The sequence below is a fragment of the Callospermophilus lateralis genome, chromosome 9, assembly GCF_048772815.1.
Source record: "Callospermophilus lateralis isolate mCalLat2 chromosome 9, mCalLat2.hap1, whole genome shotgun sequence".
NCBI classification, from domain to species: Eukaryota; Metazoa; Chordata; class Mammalia; order Rodentia; family Sciuridae; genus Callospermophilus; species Callospermophilus lateralis.
This window is the reverse complement of record NC_135313.1, coordinates 5,670,080-5,692,737: the sequence shown is the minus strand read 5'-3', so window position 1 is coordinate 5,692,737 and position 22,658 is coordinate 5,670,080. Positions and strand designations below refer to the sequence as shown.

The 22,658-nt window shown below is 51.0% G+C and overlaps 1 protein-coding gene across 1 annotated transcript in view; it reads left to right on the top strand.

The window, feature by feature from the left end:
- Positions 1–22,658, top strand: part of Spp2 (secreted phosphoprotein 2) — a 186,272-nt gene that overhangs the window by 150,973 nt on the left and 12,641 nt on the right. The gene's annotated exons all lie outside the window — the stretch shown is intronic.

Here is a 22,658-nt window from a genome sequence, read left to right as displayed (position 1 = left end):
ATTGAGGATCAGCTCAGCCTGTTCTGGCTCAGGGCCTCCCGTGAGGTAAGCTCTCGCTTCTGAAGATCCCACCGGGACTGGAGTTCCACGTCCAAGCTCACTCGTGAGGGGGCAGCAGGAGGATTCAAGCCCTTGCCACATGGACCTCTCCATATGATCTGCTCCCATGATGGCTTTTCCTAGGGTAGTAGAGATGAGAGAGAGAGAGAGAGAGAGAGAGAGAGAGAGAGAGAGAGAGAACATCCAAGATGGAAAGATGGAAGCCGTGCTCCATCTTGATACCTCTCCTCAGAACCCCGTCCCATGCCTTCTGCTGTCCTCTGCTCTCCAGAGGGGAGTTACCAGACCCCTCCGCAGTCAAGGGCAGGAGGATCAAGCCCTGTCTCTCTCAAAGGGAGGTGTGTCGAGAGCTCTCCGACCCCTGTTTGAAGCCACCACACTGGGTCAATGTGTATTTTCTCAGGTGTATAAAGTGCCGTCAGGTGAGCTGAAAGTTGGGGAGCTAATTTCGTATCTTAAAATATGAAAGATTCCTGTAGAAACCCACTCCTCAGAGCTTCCCCAGTCTCAGAAGAGCCTTCCAGTCTGTTCTGGGTGCTCATGACAGTGCAGTGAGCCCCTAACGACTGTTTCAGTGCCTGAGGGAGAAGGACCTGGGAGACAGCAGGACTGGGTCCGGCTCTGGGCTAGCTCTGCAGCCACAGTGGAAACAGTCCTGCAGAGCCTCAGATCTGAAAACTAACTCAGGTCTCCCAAGTACCTAGAAGTGAGGGCTGGGGACAAGGGTTCCCCAGGAGGGCCACGGGGGTTCTCAGAAGCTGGAAAGTCACTTTAAGGAATTTTGTGGCAGCTCTCGGCTTTGACAAGGATTAAGAGCAGCTTGTGTTTTCTGAAACACGAGGATAACTTAAAACCACAAGTGCTCCTGTCTTCCCCCGGCCTGCCCCTCCCTGTCCACTGCAGTGAGGTGTAGGACTCCCTCCCGCAGCGCATCAGGACCTTTGTGGCTGGTTTTCTTGAAACCCACGGGAGGAGACAGAGCACCCAGACCTGCAGCGGCTGGGGAGCCAGGGTTTCTTAGGAACAGCAGGGTTGGGGTGAAGTGCCCCCGGGTTGGGGTGGAACAGTTTCCCACAGTGTGCTCCACAGCATGCCGGTCCCGGGACAGGGACCACGTGGCAAAACAAAGCCACGACACCCAGGAAACCACGGGACTCCTTCACTGGTGGGTTCGTGATCCACATCAGCAGGTGAGGGCTCTGGGCTCCTCCAGGAACCAGCTCTTCTTTTTCCTCCTCTACCCCCGCAGCTCGTTGTTTAGCTCCGCTGACCTCTGGGCTTTCCATCACCATTAGCCTCTGAGCACATTGTCTATGGACTACATGGGACTGATCGGGAGAAATGCATATGGCTAAAATTAATTTCTAACTCATTTGCATTGTTGCCAAAGAGCATGACCTATAAGATGTGGGGATTTTTTTTAAGTTTTAAGACTTTTCTCTATGTTCTTTATGAATATTCTATTTGTGTGTAAGAAGAAGGTGCATTTTCCCAACGTTGAATGCATGTACCTCAAGGTCTAGTAAATGAAGTCCCTTAACTAGTTTTGGACAAAAGCTTAATTTTACCTAAGCTGATGTGTTCATCGACTTGACAGAGCGATAACCGAGAGGCTGGGACTCGCCCCCTGGTGAAAACACGTCAGCTTCTCCCTGTGATTCTATCAGTTTGTGCTCCACATACTCTGAAACTAAGATCATGCAGATTTGGAATCTCTACAGTAATGTGGAGTGACTGTCCTGATCCCTCGTCATAATTCATCTCGTCTGATTTTTCATAGCTTCCTCGGCTTTCTTGGTATATGTCTAGCACCCTTCGTATTCCTGATTATTATTTTTATTCTTCGTATCAAACCTCCCAGTGTTCTTGTGTTTTAGGTGTGCCTCATTTAAACAGGGCATAGTAGATTATTCGTTCCCCTTTGAAGGGAAGCCTAGCTCTCTTTCGTTTGTTGCAATAATGACCCGTCAGGATCGCTTTTCCCTCTAAGCATTCTGTGCATTCTCTATTTTTTCCTTCTGTGGAAATGACTTGACTGGCTGTTGTTTCCTACTTATTATCATGCAATTTTTCTCCTTCCTGTTTTGAATTGTCACTCTGTACTGGGTAGTTCCCTTTTGCTCCCACTCACTTTTACTGATCCCAATATGGATTCAGGCTCCTCAAGCCTCATCTCTAATTCTGATCACTACCTGGGTCACCCCTGAACCCAGTTACCTACCAGCACTTTCTGGCATTTGGATCTTTAACTCATTATTATCAGAATCATCGTTATCATTATTTTACATAGAATTCTAAAAATGGACCCACTTATTTGAAAACTATTCTACTCTGTGTCCTTAGCCTCAGAACTTCTTTCTGAAATCATCTCCTCTACCTAGGAACACGCTTCCAAGTCCCTTTGGACCGCCTCTCGGTGTTCATAAAATCATCCTCCATATTTTATTGCTTCTGGTTTTCTGGGCTGGCAGTGCTAGGACAGCCCTTCCAAGCAGTTGCTTTACTCTCTCCGGCTTCCACAGCAGCTAGTCTGCTGCCAGCATAATTTTTATTTGTGTGCAATCTATGCCTTTCCTTTGGATGTTTTTAAGACTTTTTCTTTCTCATTGGGATTTCTATAATTTCATGGTCATGTAACACGGTGTGATCTTCTTTTTATGAAACAGCTTTTGGTTCGTTATATTTTCTATAGCAGAGGAGTCATGTTCTCATTTGTTCTAGAAAGTTCTGAGCCTGTATCTCTGCCATTGTTTCTCCTTTTCCATTCTTTCCATTCCATTCTTGGGTTCTGATTAGATGGATACATGTTCATCTTTTAAGCTTCCTACTTTGTATTTTACTTCTCTTTCATATTTTTCTCTCTTCTCATTTCTCTGTGCTGAATATTAGCTAATTTCTTCAAATATGCTTTTCAGTTCTTTTTTAAATTATATTTAATGTACTTGTAACCCATCTGTCAAATTTTTCCATTTCATTAATGATAATTTCCACTTGTAGAACTTACCCTGATTATTTTTTTAATTTCTGAAAACTTTGATTATTTCTTGTTTCAGATTGCTTTTCAATTATCGTTGTTATTTAGTACACATTAAGGTGTGCCCTCTGATGCCCTGCTACACAAGTCCATGGTGAAGTGATGGCCACGATTAACGTGTCTGTCACTGTGTACAGTGTTCTGCGTGTGGAGAGGTCTGCGCTCTGGGCGAATTTCAAGGAGGCAGTCCTGAATTATCGATCATTGCCGAGCTGCACGTCAGACCTCCAGAATCTCCTCATCTTGTAACTGGAACTTGGTGCCCTTTGACCAAAAGCCACACTCCCCCCCACACACCTTTGTTTCTAGCCATTTTTATTCTTTTGCATCATCACGTAGAACTGTCATTTCCTGTGTGGGGAGGACAGTTCCCAGGGACCCGGCTGAGGGCCTAGTTCTGCTGTCTCTTGTTTCTGTGGCTCCTCACTCACAGGATGGTTCCTGCATGTGTTTGTGACTGATTTGGGGTTCCTGCTTGGCATCTTCCATTTTCTGTAGTTATGGCCCAACATTGCAGACTGGGGGAGTTACTTATAAAAGCAGGTGCATTGTGGCTCACACTTCGGACCAAGGTTCTGGGGCAGCTCTGGTGCTGGCCCTGGCTCTGGCAGAGTCTGAGCAGCACTGGGAACCTTCTAGCTCAGTGACCTCCACAGCTGACCCACGCTCAGGAGGACCCATTCTGCCATCAGTCCACTAATCCATTGATTCACTCATGGGGGCAGAGCCCCCACCACCCCGCCTTGTGTGTGTGTGTGTGTGTGTGTGTGTGCTTGCACTTGTGGGTACAAGTGTTCACCTGGTCCTGGGTGTGGAACCCAGGTGTCGTGCGTGCTAAGTGTGCATTCTACCCCTGAGCCACATCTCCAGGCCTCCCACCTCTTCATATCTCATAGAGGGGATTAAATTTCAGCATGAGTTTCTCAGGGAACAAGCTATATCAGAACCACAGCAACAGTCACCTGCCTGTCATCTAAGATGTCGCTGCGGATGCTCTTGTCAGCAGAGATCTGCTTCTGCAGGAAGCCCTGGTCACTACCAGCCCTGGCCTTCCCCACTCCCTCCTGCCTCCGGACAGCCTTCTCACCACCTGGGGAATGAGGGCTGAAGAGAAGTGGAGAACAGAAGACCCGGGTCTGCAGCAGGTTTCCCAGAGCTCAGGGGTTATTGGAGGTTTTCCCAGGACTGTGCTGGATTCCCTGTCCAGGATGCCTTGGAGCAGTGGCTCAGGGGCGTGAAGAGGGAATTACTGTTTTCCTGGGAAAGCCACACCTTCAGGATGGGACTGAGACAAGGGGAACATGCCACTGGTGTGGCGAGACAATGCACACTGGAGCATTCTTGGTCCCTGACGCTGTCTGAGGGGATGACTCACCAAGGACTTTGTTTCAACAGCTTTGCTGAATGCAGCCAGCACCCCGTGGAGAGCCTCCAAAGCTCCAAGTGCTGATTTTTAAAAAATGTGTTGAAGTTAACATTACCTAACCACCCAATAGGATCTCAAGACTTCATCAGAACCACTCCAGCCAAGAGGAGAGGGGTAGGCCAGTGCACGTTTAAATCTAACCTCCGATTCTGACAATATTTTTTTTTTCTTTTTTAGCTCTGAGGAATGAACATCATCAACAATAGAGATAAGAAATTTTAATAAGCTTAATGGTTTTGTTGTTCTTAAAATAAAGGGTGAGCTTCTTGATGGGTAAAGTCTAGGAGCTGTACTTGTGAAATCAAATCCACATTCTCTGTGGGAACCGAGGTCTGACTCAGCTGGGCCACGGGCTTCTGAGGGGTGCAGGGGACCCACCTCTGCTCCCCAGTGTGTTCCCCTGAAGCCTGACCCTCCAGGGCTTCTCTGGCCTTGGAATCCCACAATTTCCATGATACGTGTCAAGTGCCATTGATCAGGGCCATCTATAGGACACTGAAGGCTGTCCAAGTGCTGTCTTTTACCCTTGATGAAATCCAGACTTTGAGGGTGTGCTGAGTGGCTTGCTTGGAGTGATCCACGCAGATCTCCATGCAGAGGCCACGTAGAGGCTGAATCTTCAGCTGAAAGAGAAAGATTAACATGTGCAGTCGGACTTCCGTGGGCCTGGAGGAGGAAGAGGGTCCTAATCCCAATTACCCACACGGATGCTCGTCACCGGTGTGCCAGCAGTCCCCGTCCTGGGAGGTGAGGGCCAGCGCAGGGCAGCGAGGGCTGGAACGCAAACGTCTTCAGTTTCTATTAAAATGCAGCTTAAGACCTCGGCAAGGCCACCACTTGGACAAGATGCCCAGCGCCTTGGCGGATGTCAGGGAGACCAGACACGTGTCTTCACAGCTGTTGATCTGAGAAAATGACCGGAGGGAGGGTTCTGGAGACGTGGACTCACCTGAGAATGAAAGTTCTGGGTGAGGGGCAGAGGCAGCCAGGAGGGGCCCTGAGCGGGCACTGGCTGCTGCTGCCCAGCTGTGGCCAGCGTTCACACCTGTCTCTCTGTTTCCCGTGTTTTCCCGTTTCTCAGAGTCTTGGCCTTCGAGTTACTCACAGCTGACTCCTCTCTGCCAATCATGGCCCATGTTGTTAGACCGATTGTTCAGAACTTCCACAAAACTTTTTTTTTTTTCTTCAATCAAACTGTTTTGGGAAAATGTATGTTAATGGTTTGAACGCAGCACAGGTGCACATGAGGCTGATATTATCAGAGGCCCCTTCGATGAGGCAGACTCCAGTGCCCTTGGTCCTGTCCTGTTGTGCTCCTGGAATGTAAGTACCATGTCAAGGGAGACACAGCAGCCACCTTGTGACCATGGGGCTGAAAGGCACAAACCAACAATGAGAAGATAACAAAACAGGAATACAAAAGTAGACAGTCCCCTTGAGGACTCTGGAGCTGTCACAGTGTTTCACCACAGTGGAGGGACGGCTGGCAAGAAATCCACACTCTGGTGGAAACACAGATGAAGAATCTCAGAATACTTCGCAGTACGCACTCTTCTTGAGACTCTTCCTAAGAAACAGCTCGTGGTAGATTAAGTTTATGCGTGAATATGTTCACGACAGACTGTTGAGATACTAAGTGATTTAAAATAAACGCTTTACAATGTGTAAGCCAATCAGACGGTTCATTGCCTCAGCAAGGTAGAACAGTCTTTAAGAATTGCATTTTCAGGAGATTCTGCATGGCAAAAGAGAACGCCTGTGTGGTAATATTAAACCCGTTGTTCAAGATCTGAGCAAGAGTTTCAGAGTGACAGCCACTGCGTTACACTTCACCTGACCCTGGAGAACGTGGGGCTCATTGTCACTGTCGGGTACATATTCACCAGCTAGATATGTCTTCTCTATGTGCTTCTGTATTTCCCCCCATCTTCTACTATGAAATAAAAAGCAAAAAGGCATTTGGGGTAGACTATTTCCCTTTCTTCGTTTCTTTTCAGAATTCCTTCTTTAATGGGAACTTTCTAGGCAGGTCTTCGGTAGGAAAAATGGGCTATTTCATACACACTTGAGGCTTTATGAGGACACACTGGGCATTCAGAACCCACTGCCCGGGCTGCCCGAGTCACCCTGCAGCAGTGCTCCCCGCCAGGTCCAGTGTGTGGAGCTGGCTGCCCACCAGGTGGCCCCTGAGAAGTCTGTCCACATCCCGGCTCCCTCACCTGCGTCCATCGCCGCCCCGCACCCCATCTTGGCAGAACAGCCCCCCCCAGGCATCTGGGGTGTCCTGGCTCTTGCTTCACTGTCTGAGTCTCCTGACTGTGGAGTCCGCAAGGTTACCCCTGGTGCCGGGTGCCCGGTCATCTGCTTTGAGGAACTTCCTCTGAAGGACTCCTCCTTCCCTGGGCTGTGAACCCCCGTGTTCCCCTGCTTGTGCACTGGGACGGGGCTCCAGCCGCTTGCAGGGTTCTCTGTGTATACAGCAGGCTCCAGCATACACAGCGCATCCTAAGTGACAGTGACCACTGCAGGGCAGATTTGACCTCGGCTTTTGCAGGACTCTGACTTGGCAGGACAAGAGCTCCCGGGGGCCACACTGTGCCCTGTCCAGAAGCCCCACGTGGCTGTCCCCTGAGGTCTTGGTTCTTGCTGTCAGCCTGATTCAAGGCAAGAGCGGCATGGGATGTCAGAACGTGACACCAAATGACGGCACCTTCACTCAGCCCGCCTGCCTTCCGTCGCCAGCTCATCCGGCGGCTATTTAGAGAGCAGAGCTGTGCCCTGGCAAGTGAAGGCTCTCAAGAATGAGCAACATCCATGACAACAGCGAGGGGAGGTGACTTGGGCCGCAGCCCCGGGCTGGCTGGCTCTGGAGGCTCCCAAGCCTGTTGTGACTTCGTCCTTCACTTCAGATTGGCACCCTCGGCCCCCTTATGCCAGCTCCCATCTTTCACGTTCCTTGGTCTGATGCAGAAAGCCGGCCAGGACAGCAAGAGCTTGGCTTTCGCCCCCGAGGGGCTGCCAGGGCTCCCACCCCAGACGTGGTGTCCCCGGAGGCTGGGTCACATCAACAGTGAACCTGAGACAGGGAGAGAATTAACAGAAAAGCTCGCCACCGCCCGGGTCAGAGTCAGGGGCCAACTTTAACCAACGGTTTCAACACGTGTCAAAGCAGCAGGTGTTGATGACAAGTCCTGAACCTCTCAGCAAACTAACGAAAGGGGGACACAGCGCACCATTACCCCAGACCTGTCTGCGGGCATGGTCCCTGTCCTGGCCATGCTGAGGGTGAAGGGTCCTCACAAGGACGTAGGAGTGGGGCCGTGATGCCTCTGTGAGTCGGAGGCCTCGAGACACCAACAGACACACACAGCGTGTCAAAGGGCCGTCAGGCTGTGGCCTACTGGGCTTTTCTATGAGTCCTCCCGGCCTCTGCCTCCAAGCCCTCAAGAACCCGTCTTCCGGTCTCAGACTGAGCAGAGTTGGCCTGTAGCCGAGAACATTGTGGCAGATTTAATTAAACCACCCCCAGAGGGACTCCTGGTCGCGTATGAGCCCAGAGTCACAGAGCAGTATGTACAGCGTGATCCAGCTGTTAATAGAAATGGAGATGGATGGAGACTGAGAAGACCCAGCATCCAGATCTGCAGTGGGCAGCCCCAGGTGGCGACGGGCATCCGTGTGATTTTAAAATGGACGGTAAGTTCTGAGTTATGTTTAATGCAGTTAAATTTCTTATTTGGTAAAAAGGAGGAAAGGAAGGAAGAAAGGATTCCAAATCACCACATCAGCTTTTGTGCTCTCTCAAGTAGCTGGGTGACCGCGCTGATCCCTGAAAGTTCTCCCCACTCCAGAGTATGGGGACGCTCATTCAACCGGGCAAAGCGGTCCTAACTCGGCTGATGAGCAGACTCACCTCAGCTCCAACCCCATCTCGGGGAACAGAGGGGACACCAGGATCAGCAACCAACGAAGGAAAGAGAAAAACCACGGATCCTGGGAAAACCCCGGAAATGACCTTAGGTTATCCCAGAGAGATGGAAGCCGCCTGCTGCAGGCCCAGGATGTGACGCATGGCCGCCCCACCCGGGACCCGTCTCCACTCACCTGATGGGGGCAGCTCTGGGTCCCCAGCTCGAGTGTGCTCTGACCCCTCTCCCAGCCCTGGCTGGCCGTCCCCCTCTCCTCCTCTCCTGGACCTGGAGAGATTCGTGGTCCCAGGTCCCCGGGTGAGCGCTCTTGGTAGAACCCGCAGCCCCTCGGGGAGGGTCACTTGGGGCCAGTCAGGCAGAAGGCCTGCTCCCACAATTGAGGAAGACTGGGACCCCAGGCCCGGGATCCTTCAGCTCTAACCCATTAGAGAGGGACAGTAGGTCTGAGGACCCAGAGGCTGGCTTTCCTCCGAAATAACTCTTCTTCAGAAAAAAAAAAAAAATTAGGGAGACTGTCTGATTCATGCTCTTAACCAGAGCCAAGCAAACGAACATTCACTAAATTATTATTTTAAAATCTCTCAAAACCTAGAATATGAAACAAGGAATGGCGATGTGGAATGGGGAGCCCAGATGTTGAATACAGAGCGTCAGTTTTAGGAGCTCGTTGGGGAGGACTGAGCTCGGCCCCAGGAGCAGGGCCTTCTCTGTGGCTTCCACTTCCAGCCCCTGCTCCTGAGAGGAGAGCCCCAGGAAACTGTGAACTTCCCTGCCATCTCACTCGGCTCTTTCCTTGATTCCTCTCTGACCAGCTAGACTGCCCCTCCACAGGGCAGGGAGCTGGCCGGGCTCTCCCCACGTTGCCCGCCTTGCCATCCTTCAAGCGTGGTAGAGGCTGGATGGAGAGATCATGGGGCTCATGATTGCCTGCTCCTTCTCCGTCTGCATCGCCTGGGGAGCGGCAGCCCTGGCTCCAGCATCCATTTGCCTTTCACGCTCACTGAAGGCTTTCCAACGCCGTCCGTCTGTGTCGGGGAAGGAGAGACAGACGAGGAGGCAGAATTTGCAGACATGGTGCGTCCAGACCTGAAGTGAGTTGGCACCCCGAGGGATGCTCGGGGCAGAGAAGAGAGGGGGCCGGGGTGCATAAGCACGAGGCCCTCCACCAGACCCTGCTTTCGGGTCCTTCCAAACCCTGGGCAGCCCTGCCCTGCAGAGAGAAAATCCAATTGTTCCAGTCGAGTCTTCGTCTTGGCAGGCAAAGCCGTGAAAATAGATGTGTCAGTCATTTCGCGATTCCCAGGGCGGCTGCCAAGTAGCCAGCAGGACCAGGAGCGGGGAGTGACGTGGCGCACACACACCTGCTGTGTTCCCATTAGCGTTTCATGTTTGGGGTGCCATCCTGCCAACTCGTCGGAAGATTTTTATCTGTTTATATCGTAACACGTGAATTCCATCTTTTGTGTGTTCAAAATAAAATAAAATAAGAAGCCCAGCTGAGACCCCCGTAGCTTCATTACCTTGGCAGGCCTTCGGAGACGCATCCGCACCGGGAAGAGGCCGGGGGACAGTCAGGCCCTCCTCGGTCCTGCAGGACGAGTCCGTTCTCATTCTTCCCGGAAATGACCAGCAGCCCTGCTGACCTGAGGGCGTCCTCTCCTGCTGCTGGTCTGTGAATCAGTACATCTGTCCAAGGATGTTGTTATAATCCTGCTGAGGTTTGAGCTTGTCTCCTAAAGTTTTGTGCTGGAAACTCCCCAAGTCAAACCTTAATAGCATTAGTGGGACCTTAGGGAGGTGACAAGGATCAGATGAGATCTTGACCTGGGGCCCCCATGATGACCTTTGTGGCTTCATAAGAAGGGAGATGAGCTGGAGAGAGCTTGGTCTGTGTAATAATGTGAGGCCCTGTGCTGCCTCAGGACCCTGCAGATGTCCCAAGGCCGGAGCAGGTGCCGGCATTTGACATTAAGACTTAACTTCGGAAATATAACTTAAATAACTTCTATTCTTAATAAATTACTCAGTGTCAGGAGTTTCGTTATAGCAACAGAAGGCAGATGAAAGCATATCCCTGTTTTACAGATGAGAATACTGAGGCCCAGTGAGGTTCAATGACTTGTCCAAGGTTCCAGGGCCTTGGCCCTGGGTGGAGAGCAGAGCCAGGTTAGAGGCTTCAGAGGACTCCAGGCGGCCTGCAGCCCTTGTCTATTATTTTCATTATTAATATTTTTATTTTGTTTTTAATTGACACACAATAATTGCACATATTTATGGATTGCAACGTGTGTTTCATTACACATACACATGGGGTAATAATCAAATCAGGGTCTTGAGCAAATTAATATGTCCCTGTCAGCAAACAGCATGATCTTGTATATTATTTAAAAACATAAATAAATACTGGAAATAAATATAATCACCAAGGTGAAAGAACTCAGCACTAAAAAATATGAAACGCTGATGGAAGAAATTGAAGAAGACATAAACACACAGAAAGATATTCCATGTATTTGGACTAGAAGAATTAACGTTAAAACACACATTCTACCCAAAGTGACCTGCGGATTCCTTGCAACCCTGTGCCAACAGGTGCTTTGAAATGAGGGCTGTGTTGGGGCTTCCTCTCCAGGCGTATCTCAGAACAGGACGTGTTTCTCAGCAGTAAGTGGTGTGTCCATCCAGTCCTGTTCATGCTGTGCTTGCAAATGCCCCTCGTGGGCTATGAGGTGTGGTTGATTTTTTGCAGTGGGAATACACACTTTTTGTATTCTGTTTTTCCATGTAGTTGTGCCTAAAGGCATAGGGACAGAGAGAGACATAGGAGGTGGCTTGCGTTCTGGTTCAAATGAGATGATGGGCAGGGGGCAGGAATCCCAGGCACCAGAGAGGTCTCCACCTTGCTCAGAACCCCCCACCTCCCACCTCATATCATCAACCAGATTGTAAGATCCTCAACCCAAGGACAGGTATTAGTCATCTAATATCCCTCAGTAGATGCTCAATAAACAGAATATTTATTCACTTTTCCATTAGTTGATTTGCAAAACCTGATTAAGCAAATACTGTTTGGTCAAAATAATTCACATGATTCAAGGCAATAGTCAATCCTCCACCAATTAATTAAATGATTAATAGCTGACACATAATTGAATCTGTTGTCCCTGTTTACCATTCTCTATACAGACAAACTTTCATTGTATAGGGTCATTAAAGGAAAAATTGAGTTCCCTTGGCTAAATAAAAAGGGCACAGATGGTCTTATACTTTTAAGATGATTGTCACATGTACAGGCCCCCTGCAGGCTGTTTGATTCTCTCTAGTATTTTAGGGAAGAAAGGAGATGTTTGTTAAAACACTAAAATATATATATCAACATAGTAGCAATTTATCTTCGTGTTAAATTTGTTTTGTTTGGAGCTGAACCAGGATTTTGGTTCTATTTGGAACAAAAGGATCAGGAGAACTGGGTCAATGATGGTTTCATTCCCAGTTTTCTGAGGAATCTCCACACTGCTTTCCTTAGGGGTTGCACCAATTTGCAGTCCCACCAGCAATGTCTGAGTGAGCCTGTTTTCCCACATCCTTACCAACATTTATTGTTGCCTGTATTCTTGATGATTGCCATTCTGACTGAAATGAGATGAAATCTTAGAGTAGTTTTGATTTGCATTTCTCTAATTGCTAGAGATGTTGAACATTCTTTCATATATTTGTTGATCTATTGTATTTCTTCTTCTGTGAAGTGTCTGCTCAGTTCCTGGCCCATTTATTGATTTTTTTTTTTTGGTGTTAAGTTTTTTGAGTTCTTTGTATATCCTAGAGATTAATGCTTTATCTGAGGTGCATATGGTAAAGATTTTACCCAAAGGACTTAAAATCAGCATACTACAGTGATGTGGCCACATCGATGTTTATAGCAGCTCAATTCACAATAGCTAAACTATGGAACCAGTCTAGACACCCTTCAGTAGATGAATGGATAAAGAAAATGTGGTATATCTATTCAATGGAATATTACTCATCTTTAAAGAAGAATGAAATTATGGCATTTGCTGGTAAATGGATGGAGTTGGAGAATATTGTCCTAAGCAAAATAAGCCAATCCCCCAAAACCAAAAGGCTAATGTTTTCTCTGATATGTGGATGCTAATTCACAATAAACGGTGGGTGCCCTGGGGAAGAATAGCTACTGTAGATTAGGTAGAGGAGAGAGAAGGACGGGGAGGAGAGATGGGGATAGGAGGGAGAGTGGAACGAAGCAGACATTGTTACCTTATATCCATATGTGACTGCCTGACTAATGTGACTCTACAGCATGTACACTCAGAAAAACGAGAAATTGTATCTCATCTGTGTATGATATATCAAAGTGCATAAATGCATGGTACTGTCATGTATAACTAATTAAAACAAATTAATTTTTAAAAAAGAATACACATAGGGAAAGAAAGATTAGAATGTGACCATCAGGCAGTTCTCAGAGTAAAAATGAATCAATTTTCTAGAGTCTGTACCATATAATGAAAAAATATATAAGAAAACGCACTGTTAGGTGTTAACACTTTGGATTCATCACTTTGCACACAGTCATCGGTACCTACAGTGCAGACGTGTAGAACAGAGGCCAGATTCCTTGTTCCAAATGTGAGCCCAGGTCTGGCTCCAGGGGCAGTAGCCCCACCCATCACCCCGTGCCCGGTGGCCAATGCGTTGGCACCAGGAGCGGCTGTTGCAAAACTGACCGGAATCACACTTCTAAGCCAAACCAACTGGCCGACACCTGAGTAGCTGGTGAAGTTCTGCATTGTGGTGGGAATTCTGAAAGCCAAGAAACGTTCCTGCCGAGGGCCTGTCATTCCTTCAACAAAGTCAAGTCTGAAGAAGAGAATTTTGGTCTAAGTGCCTGATGTTTGTCCTCAGCCTGGGAAAACTATGGCCAGATGCTGCCCGTCTTTAGTAATTTGGGTAAAAACTTTGGGATCAGTGTGTGTGTGTGTGTGTGTGTGTGTGGTGTCACCATGATAAAATTCATTTTTACAAAGTCGTCTTTGTCTAAGTTGAACTAAGAGACTCTCCTACTAAGTTCAGAGATTGGAGTGTGTGTGGGGGGGGGGCAGGCACATCTACCCCTCCTCTGTGCAATCTGGGGAGGCCGGACAGTGACGTGGCTCCACAGAGGATGACACCACCCCAGTGACCCAGCTTTGCCGATCCCCCCAGTGAGTGCTCCTGGGATAGTGCTACCCCAGAGCCTCAGCCACGGTCCTGTGCACAAGAGTGTAGTCTCTGTGCGCCATGATGGACATGGTCTGCTGTGAGCTGCTCACCCAGGTGGGTTTCTTTGTCATTATCCGTCCAAGTTCCCGGACCTTGACGTGCCAGTCCTGCTTTCATTTCAGCTGGAATTTTAATGAAATGGTGAGTCTCTAAGATCATCACAAGGGGTGGTAGATCTCACCACCGACGGACACCTGGTCATAGGTACAGACTGGGCAGCCAGCGGGACCTGGTTCAAATCCCTGCTCATCCACTTACAGTCAGGAGAGATGGAAAAATCACTTCATCTCAAAATCCTGGGTTCATTGTCTTATTATAAAGATGCAGACAACAATAATGCCATTGTCATAAGGTTTAAGTGGGTTCAAAGTAGGGTGTGTGACACCAGGTCTGGCACCATCAAAAGCACTGTCATTTCGCCGTCAGAGAGGGAGTGCAGGGTGACTCAAGGCAGGGGGAGGCAACAGAGAAGTCACATTGCATTTCTGAGCTCAGAACGTCTCAATAATCAACTTTGAAAAGTCAATCAAAACAGTGCGTATATACTGAACCTTTATTATATGCCAGGTGTGATTCCAGGAGGTGGGTGAGAGTGTGTCCTTGCTCTCAGAAAGCTTAAATTGTAATGGGAAAGTATTTAAATAGAAAGAGAAAAAGAGAGAAGAGAATGTAATGATTCAATTCATGTAAAGATACAAACTCTTGGGCCTTGTGTGCGGAGGGGCTCCACCGACCCCCTCTGGTAACAGGGAGCTCGGCTTCAGTTTGGTCAGAAGGTGTGGAATCCTCCCAGTGAATCTGGCAAGGGAGCCGCTTCCCAGACCCTGGCGAGAGTGGAAAGGCAGGGGGAGCAGTCTCCCTCCAGCAGGCAGGGCTGCCAGCCCTGTGCGGATCTCGATCTCCAAGCCTGAGGCTCGGATGCTGGTGTGGAGATGGCTACTCTGCAGAGCGAGCAGCTCAGGCTCAGGGATCTGTTGAGTCTCTGACCACAGAAGACTCAGGTAGAGAGATGAGAAAATGCCATCCCCCACGGCTTGCCCGGGCATGTTTTAAGGAGGTGTGGAAGAACACCTGGCACGGGCCACACACGCTCCCTGTGGGGTTCTTTGTGCCCGGGAGCCCAAGTCCTGTGAGTCACAGGATGTGGGGCAGTGGGTGGGGGGGTCCTGCAGCACAAGGGAGGGGTGCTTCTTTCTTTCCACTCCTATGAGGCGGATTTCTAGGGTAGGGACATGGATTAGTCACCATGTGGGTTTGGAGCCTGGGAGGTGTCCAGTCCTTTGATTATTGAAGTCGAAGGCAGGGAGATGAATATCCAATTGGATGCACGTATTTGCATCTGCCATTTTTAGTTGGCAGTGTTCCATCAAAGCCTTTGGTCAGCTACGGCTGGGAGAGCTACGGCTTACAGCAAAAGGAAGGAAGCAACTCTGCACATGCCCTTCCCCAAGAAGTCACTTACCCAGGACCATCTTTGGGGGCAGGCAGTGCATATGTAGATGCGTGCCCTGGGCTGCTGCTGAGAGCATGCGGGGGCTGCTTATCCGTGGATCCTGCATCCCACCTGGAGACCGTGAAGGTCAGGTGAATGAGGTCTTTGCCATCCACAGAGCACAACGTGAGCACAAAGGTTTCATTGCAGCTGAGTTTTTATAACCCCCACTCAGCATATTTGTTGTGGACTGTGAGCAGAGACCCATGTGCCACATGTCACTGTACCACACACATGGCTGACACAGGGTCCCAGAGTCACATATGCCAAGGAACACAGAGTCAGCTAAGAAGGTAAAGTTGGGGCTTTCAACCAGAATAAAAATTCATTTGTTTGATAGACATGTATTCACATAAAGTGCTGAATGACGTTCTCTGGTCAACCCAAGCCTCCTCTGTCATGGCTGCTAGTAAATAAGGCAAGATTTTATCCACATCGTGAAGGGCACGGCCCATTTCACTCCCCAGGCAACTGGGCATCAAAATGACCTCGGTTCTCGTCTGGTGAGCACCCAGACCAGCTGCTGCCTCCCTGAGGCGTGGCACCAGGGGTTTTCTGGTGTCTTGCTTGGGATCCACCATTATTCCTTCTGGTGACGGTCCTGTGGCAGCTCTGTCCACAATGCCCACAGCAGACACCACCATTGACAAATCCATCCTGTGGGCTTGTAAACACCCCCCACTTTCTGAGTTCTCATTTTTTACAGGAATCTGCTCCATCCTCCATTACAACAGGCTCGTTCCAGTGGGACTGCAGACTGGGGCTCCCTGTCCTGCTGGGTGGTCACAGGGGACTTTACCAGACCAGTTCCATCCTTGCATGCATTGAAGTTCAGGTCACTAAACTGGGATTGTACCAGTCAGATTCTCCAGGGGAACAGAACCAATAGAACACATGCAATATAAACAGGGGTTTATTAGGCTAGTATTTTAGTCAGCTTTTGCATCACTCTGACCAGCCTTGGGGGCCTCCAGTTGCTGAGGGACCAGTGTGTGCGGCCTTCCCGTCCCTCGGCTGCTGTGGGCCGTGTGGAGCGTGTCCACTGCACACCAAGGCGCTTCTAGGTTGTGGGTTTCATCTTGCTCATCGACTAAGGTCACAGCTCCACCCATAACATGGCTCTGCTCAGAGGGAACCGCGGGGACCCGAGGCCGGGTACGTGGACTCGAGGCCAGGCCTGTCTGCCCCGCCTCTTCCCCACGGAGCCGCCTGTTGGTCCTGGCTGGGAGCCAGGAGTGGGCTCCGGGGGCAGCCTCTGTGGAGTGCAGGGGTCCTCGGCCCTCCTTCACGGGGGCTGGAGGAGGCCATAGGGAGGCCTGATCCCCAAATTCCTAAACCCTGGCTCTCAGCCTGACTTCTGGGACTTGGGTCCTGGTGAGGGCTCCTCCGAGTCTGAGTCCCCAGAGACTCAGATCCAAGTCAGTCTCCAGGCTTGGGGTCCAAAAAGCCAGCTTGGTGTAGGTGACCTTTTTAAAACGATTATTATTATGATGATTATATATTGGGGGTTGAACCCAGGGGTGCTTAACCACTGGGACACATCCCCAGCCCTTTTTTGTATTTTATTTAGAGACAGGGTCTCGCTGAGTTGCTGAGGGCCTCGCTAAGTTGCTGAGGCTGGCTTTGAACTCACGACCCTCCTGCCTCAGCCTCCCAAGCTGCTGGGGTTACAGGCGTGTTATTTTTAAAGCATCCACCGCGTTCTCATCCTTGGTCAAACATGCAAAGAGAAGCACAAGAAAGACTGGCGCTCGAGGGGTCTGCCTGGCAGGTGAGGTGACAGGCCCGAGTGACTCCCTCTCCACTGTTTGGGGGCCCCATTCCTCCTCCTCATGGATCACACTGGCTCCAGCCTCCCTCCCTTCATCTGTCCGGCTTGTCAGGTCGGTTCCTTGGGCAGCGGCTGGAGGAGTCGCGGGCGGCAGAGGTGGCCCACTTCACTCCCCGCCCCTCTCCCTTGCTCATCTTGACAGATGTGATTGTCTCCCTTATTTTGCTTTTTCCTCTCCTACCCCTCGATTTTATTTTCCCATTAAATACGGTGGGGTCTAAACGAAAAAGATCGTGTTAGTGGCACAAGCAACCAGCCGGGTGCTGGGGTGCACGCCTGTAATCCCAGCCACCTGAGAGGCTAAGGCAGGAGGATTGCAAGTTTAAGGCCGGCCTCATTAACTCAGTGAGACCCTGTCTCAAAATAAAAACTAAGAAGGGCTGGGGATGCAGCTCAGTATTAAGGCCAGTAGTTAAGTACCCCTGGGTTTAATCCCTGGTACTAAAAAAACAAACGAACAAAAAAAAACCCCCACAGACTAGACATGATTGCTCTTCTTTCTAAGGCAGACGGGCCTCCCAGGGACACTAGAAGTTAGCAGATCACAGAGCCACGTGACAGGTGCCACCGCCACTATGGCCTGTCATTCTCATGCAAAGCCGGAACCTGCCCTCAGAACTCATTTCCCTGCTCTTACGTGGGGTCCCAAGGCCAAGGACGCTCAGTGTCAATGCCTAGAACAGGACACACCCTCATCCCTCTGCAGCACCAGGCTGCAGACAGGAGGCGAGGCGTCCCAGAGCAGCCACAATATTGGTGCAGGGGGCAGAGGCATGAGAATCATAACAGAGGGGGGGCCCAGAGGGAGGGAGCCGCTCAGGCCTGTCACCTCACCGCTTCGCTTTTTGTGATCCAGTGCTTGACCCATCAGCCGCAGAAGCAGGGTCCCTTGTCCTTGTCCAGCACCTTGGCCCTTAGGGAGCTGCTGTGGTCTAGATGTGAGGTGTCCCCTCAGACTCATGTAGGACACAGCACGAGAAAGGTCAGAGGTGAGAGCACCAGCTGCAGCCTAGTCACTGGATTAATCCACTTTAATGGATTACCCGTGTGGTAACTGTAGGCAGGTGGGGTGTGGCTGGAGGAGGTAGGTCACCCCCAGCATCTTGCTCTCTCTCTGCTTCCTGGCTCTCCTGAGCTGAGTCACTTTGCACCCTGATGTTCTGCCTCCTCTCTGGCTAGAGCAATGGTGTCGACTGAACCCCTGAAACCTTGAGCCAAAACATTCTTTTCTTCCTTTAAGTAGTTCTCGTGGGGTGTTTTGGTCACAGCAACACAAAAACTGGCTAACCCAACCCCCAACCTGGAGTCAGGAGTCACATTCTCAGGTTCTTCGGCTAACAGGTCACCTGCTGCAGCCATCGGGAGTCCCATCCCTCCCTTACTAGGTGGTTTTAAGGATCCAGTAACACAGATCTGCTCCAAACACTAGCCGGTTCCACACGTGACACATTTTGTCTTTGGTATGACCATTGATTCATTAGGTCTCACCAGCATTAGGGACACGGGAGATGGTTTAGGGCCTGAGTTTTTAAATGGTGATTAAAATGGACCTCTGCTCAGACAGGAGCAGCCAGGGGCTCGGAGGGGCTGCCTGAGCTGCCTGGAATGGGCCTGTCCCCCTGCAAGCGCCCAGCCATCTGCCGAGTGGACTCTGTTCATGGCAGTACAAGAAAGCGGCGAGGCCCGGACCCACCAGCCATCTCACACCTGAGGCTCCGGCCTCTGCAGGACCTCTCCAGCTGCCCTTCGCTAACTCAAGATTTCTAACCTCGGCCCAGAGCTGACCTTGAGAAATGGCTCTGGGGCTGCTCACACCCTCTGTGTCTCAGGCACCTGGAAGATGCTTCTTTTGAGTGTCACAGTCTCCCTCATGGACACTGTCCCTGGATCCTGCCTGAGGTTATTGACCATGAGCCCCTCAAGGCTGCTGGCCAGGAGCCCAAGGCGCTGCATCCTGTGGGGCCTCCTGACCCTGGCGTGCCTCCCCCTCACTTACTCGTCTGTAGCTTTCCTCTTCCTACAGCTCTGACACCAGGTGGGGGTTGGCACGGAGGGCGCTCAGCCGCACAGGGAGCACCATCTTGGATTTGGAGCCCGTGAGCCCGCCCGCCTCACCGGGACCTGGCCTTGCTGGACAGCACTCTCCGGCTCCCGTTGCCTCCCTCCTTCTCCTTCCTGCTGAGCCTGAGCGGTCCTCCTCCCTCCCCGCCAGCGTCCCCTCAGTGCAGGACTGGGTTTTTCAACTCCATCCCTCCCACCTCACGCACTGTCTCAGCTTGGCTTTTGTGGCTGTAACAGAACACTTGAGCCTGGGGGATTTATGTAGAATAGAAGTTTATTTGGCCCACAGTCCTGCAGGCTGGGAAGTGTGTGCCAGCCAGGCCTCATGACATGGAGGCGTCTGAGATAAGATAGAGCAGGTGTGCCAGCCTGGGTTTCTCTTCCTTGCCTCTAAAGCACTAGTGCCAACCTGGGGCCCCACCCTCTTGCCCTCACCTAGCCCTAATTACCTCCCAAAGACTTTACCACCAACTGTCGTCAGCAGGGACTCTTGGGGATCAAGTTTCCAATACAAAGTGGGGCACACACAGCCTGGGGAACCCAGCCACTGCTCCTCCCAGGGTCAGGGTCTAATTTTCTTCCCCCTTGAACCTGGGAAGGCAGGGGATTCACTCGCAGCCAACAAAGTGTGGTCCAAGTGGTGCCGCCCACCTTGGAGGTTGAGTCAGAAGAGACTCCGGGTTCTGCAGCTTCCACCCGCTGGCTGGAGCGCTCGGTCGGCAGCCCTGAGACGGCCATGCTGTGAGGAAGCCAAGCCAGCCCTGCTGCAGAGGTGTCACGAGGACTGCATGGAGAGGATGGCCCGCTCGCCACACTGTCCAGCCCCGTCCCCCACACCCACACCCACCCACCAGACCAGAGCCACCTGCTGGTCCTTCCAGGTCCCGATTCTAAGAGGCTGTGAGAGATGGTACAGCGGTCGATGGGTTTGGGGGTGCTTTGCTATGAACCCTCATTGAGCAGACAGGCTTCTCCCAGCATGCTTTTCAAGTGGAAGCTGCTCAATTTCCCACAAAGAACAAGCTCAGGACGACGAGTCAGAGAATTCCGGCTTCCCCTGTGTCAATCAGGACTCTCGGTTGTGCATGGTGCAAACACAGGCCAGGGAAGGCTGAAGCCAGCCGGGAGCACGCGCTCAAGTCGTGGGGAGCCACCCCGAGTGCAAAGTGAAGCACCCAGACCTGGGGTGGCCGGCAGCCTGGGCAGGACGGTCTCCTCTGGTTCCTGGAACCTGCTTGGCTTTGCTCGGCCTGGACGTGCTCTCTGCCTGGTGGAAGCTCTGCTGGGGTCCATGGCACCCCGTCTCCGCTCAGTGATGCCAGCGGAGAGAAAGCTGCCTCCTGAGGCATCTGAGGACGTCCCTGTCCCCTTGTGACTGGAAGACCAAGGGACCACGACACCCAAAGCCGACAGCAGGACAGGGACAGACGGCAGCAAACAGTGCCCACCTGAAAGGGCACAATGGGAGGCGCGTCTGTCCCTGGTTTCTGGATCCCAAGGGTCCGGGGCAGGGTCCCCGCTGTGCCAGCGCTCTTCCCGGTGGTCTCCTTCTTGCCGGCTCATCCCCCGTCCTTCTCTACCGAGTGCATTAGTGTCACTGGGAACCTCCACTCGGAGGCTCTTTCCTCTGAGACTTCATGGGTTTATGTGGGGCTTCCCCCCAGGAGGATTTGCTGGGGGTGGTCACTCCAAGGCCCTCCTGACCGATTCTTGAGCTTCTGGTGAAGAAGTGTGGGGTGATCCAACCAGCAAGGCCTTGAACTTTTGGGTTGCTCCAATCCCTTCGTTTTCTGTTTGGAAATCACCAAAGTGTAGGTAATAACAACCAAACACGTGCTTCTTGGGGTCTGTGTTCCATGTTTCCCCAACAGCTCCAAACTCACTGGGCACATGGCCTGTCCCTCAAGCCATCAGGATAGTCACTGGCATCTGACACCCTGATGCCCAGGCCCGCCCCAATGCCAACACCAGGTCTGCTAAGGCTCTCGTTACAGCAGCAGCCCATTTCTGGTTCTGACGCACGCGGCAGACAGGGTTAAGTCAGGTCCTGGCTCAGGGACCACAGCCCCCGTCTCAGTGGCTCTCACCATGAAAAGTGACTCTTGCTGCACAAGTCACGCCCTCTTGTGACCGAAGAGAAGCAAAATGGACAGAAGATGGCGCCACCAACAGCTGAGCTTGGACGGCTGGAAACTGCTGGAAACAGCCACAGATGAAAAGTGCTTCTGTGAACTGGAAAGAAATGAACCCACGAAAACGCCAGCCAAGTGACCAGTCAATAGAGATGCCCTGAATCGTGTGTGTTTGTACCTGGAAGACGTCCAACGCATCATGGAGGAGAGCAAGTCATTTTTCCATAAAGGAAAGAAGAAAACAAGGAGAAGGAAACCGTCTAAGCTCAAGGTCCCTCCCTCTGCACGTGCTCATTTACGCAAAGAGCCCTCACGGGGGGTTTCCCTCTCGCCTGCAGGAAAGAGCCAGGCCCTGGGGCTGGCCATTGGGCCGGACTTCCAGCCCTGGCGAGCACTCACCATGGGTCCTTAGGTGCCTTATGAGCTTCCCCGTGCCTCGGTTTCCCCACCTGTGAACCAGGAAACACGCAATAGTGTTGAGGGTTGAGCGTGTCACGCTGTTCCTGGCCCATGGCCTGTGCTCCATGAGAGGTGGCACTTGTTGTCCTTGAAGTGTTAATTACTTAAGCAGTGTTATCTGGGTTGTTCACTGTGCATTGAAGACTGTTATCTAAGTATTGCTGTTGTCAAAGGTGGATAGGGAGGAAGGGCACTGGCCAGCAGCTGGGCCATGACTGTAGTTTCTGAGCTACTTCACGAATACAATCAACTTCCATAACTGAACACTGTCATGAAGGGGGGGAGGGACACCCGCTGGACAAGCAGGAGAATGTTTTCTGGGAACAGCTGTGTCTCGAGGCAGACAGATAAATCTGAGGTGGCCTTTGATGTCTCTCAAAACAGAGCATTAAAATGAGTCACGGTCTCTCCTGTAGCTTTTTATCATTCCTAAATTGGAGTCTGTATCTTCCCTGCAAAAAGCATTATCAGCAGTAACATGCTCCCTTCCTGGAAGAGTAATTAGGAGCCCGAATAAGTGAGTGTCTCCATTTCCCAAACGCTGGGCTCTGGAATGGGAGGCTGGGACGCTGCTCCTGACTCCAGGTGTCACGGCTGTCAGGGTGGCGTTTGGAGACCCCCCTGCCCCTGCCCCTGCCATCACGGGTGGACACTGGTGGCTCCCACACAGGGCTGCTGGGAGGACCTCATGACAATGCACATACAGATGTCCCCAGAGCGTGGGGCATGAGCCACTCACTCACACACCTGGGAGACCATGGTGATAGTGCTGATTCTCAGGATGGAAATGGCATTAAACATGGTAAACTTGGCCAAGTTACCATTGAAAACTTCCAAAATTCAAGAACATGATAAACAAGAGGAAAAGGCAAAGATAATTTTCAAAGAGACCTTTAATGAATCACTGTTGCTATAATCCCCATCGAAAGAATCTAACACTAATAGGAGGAAACC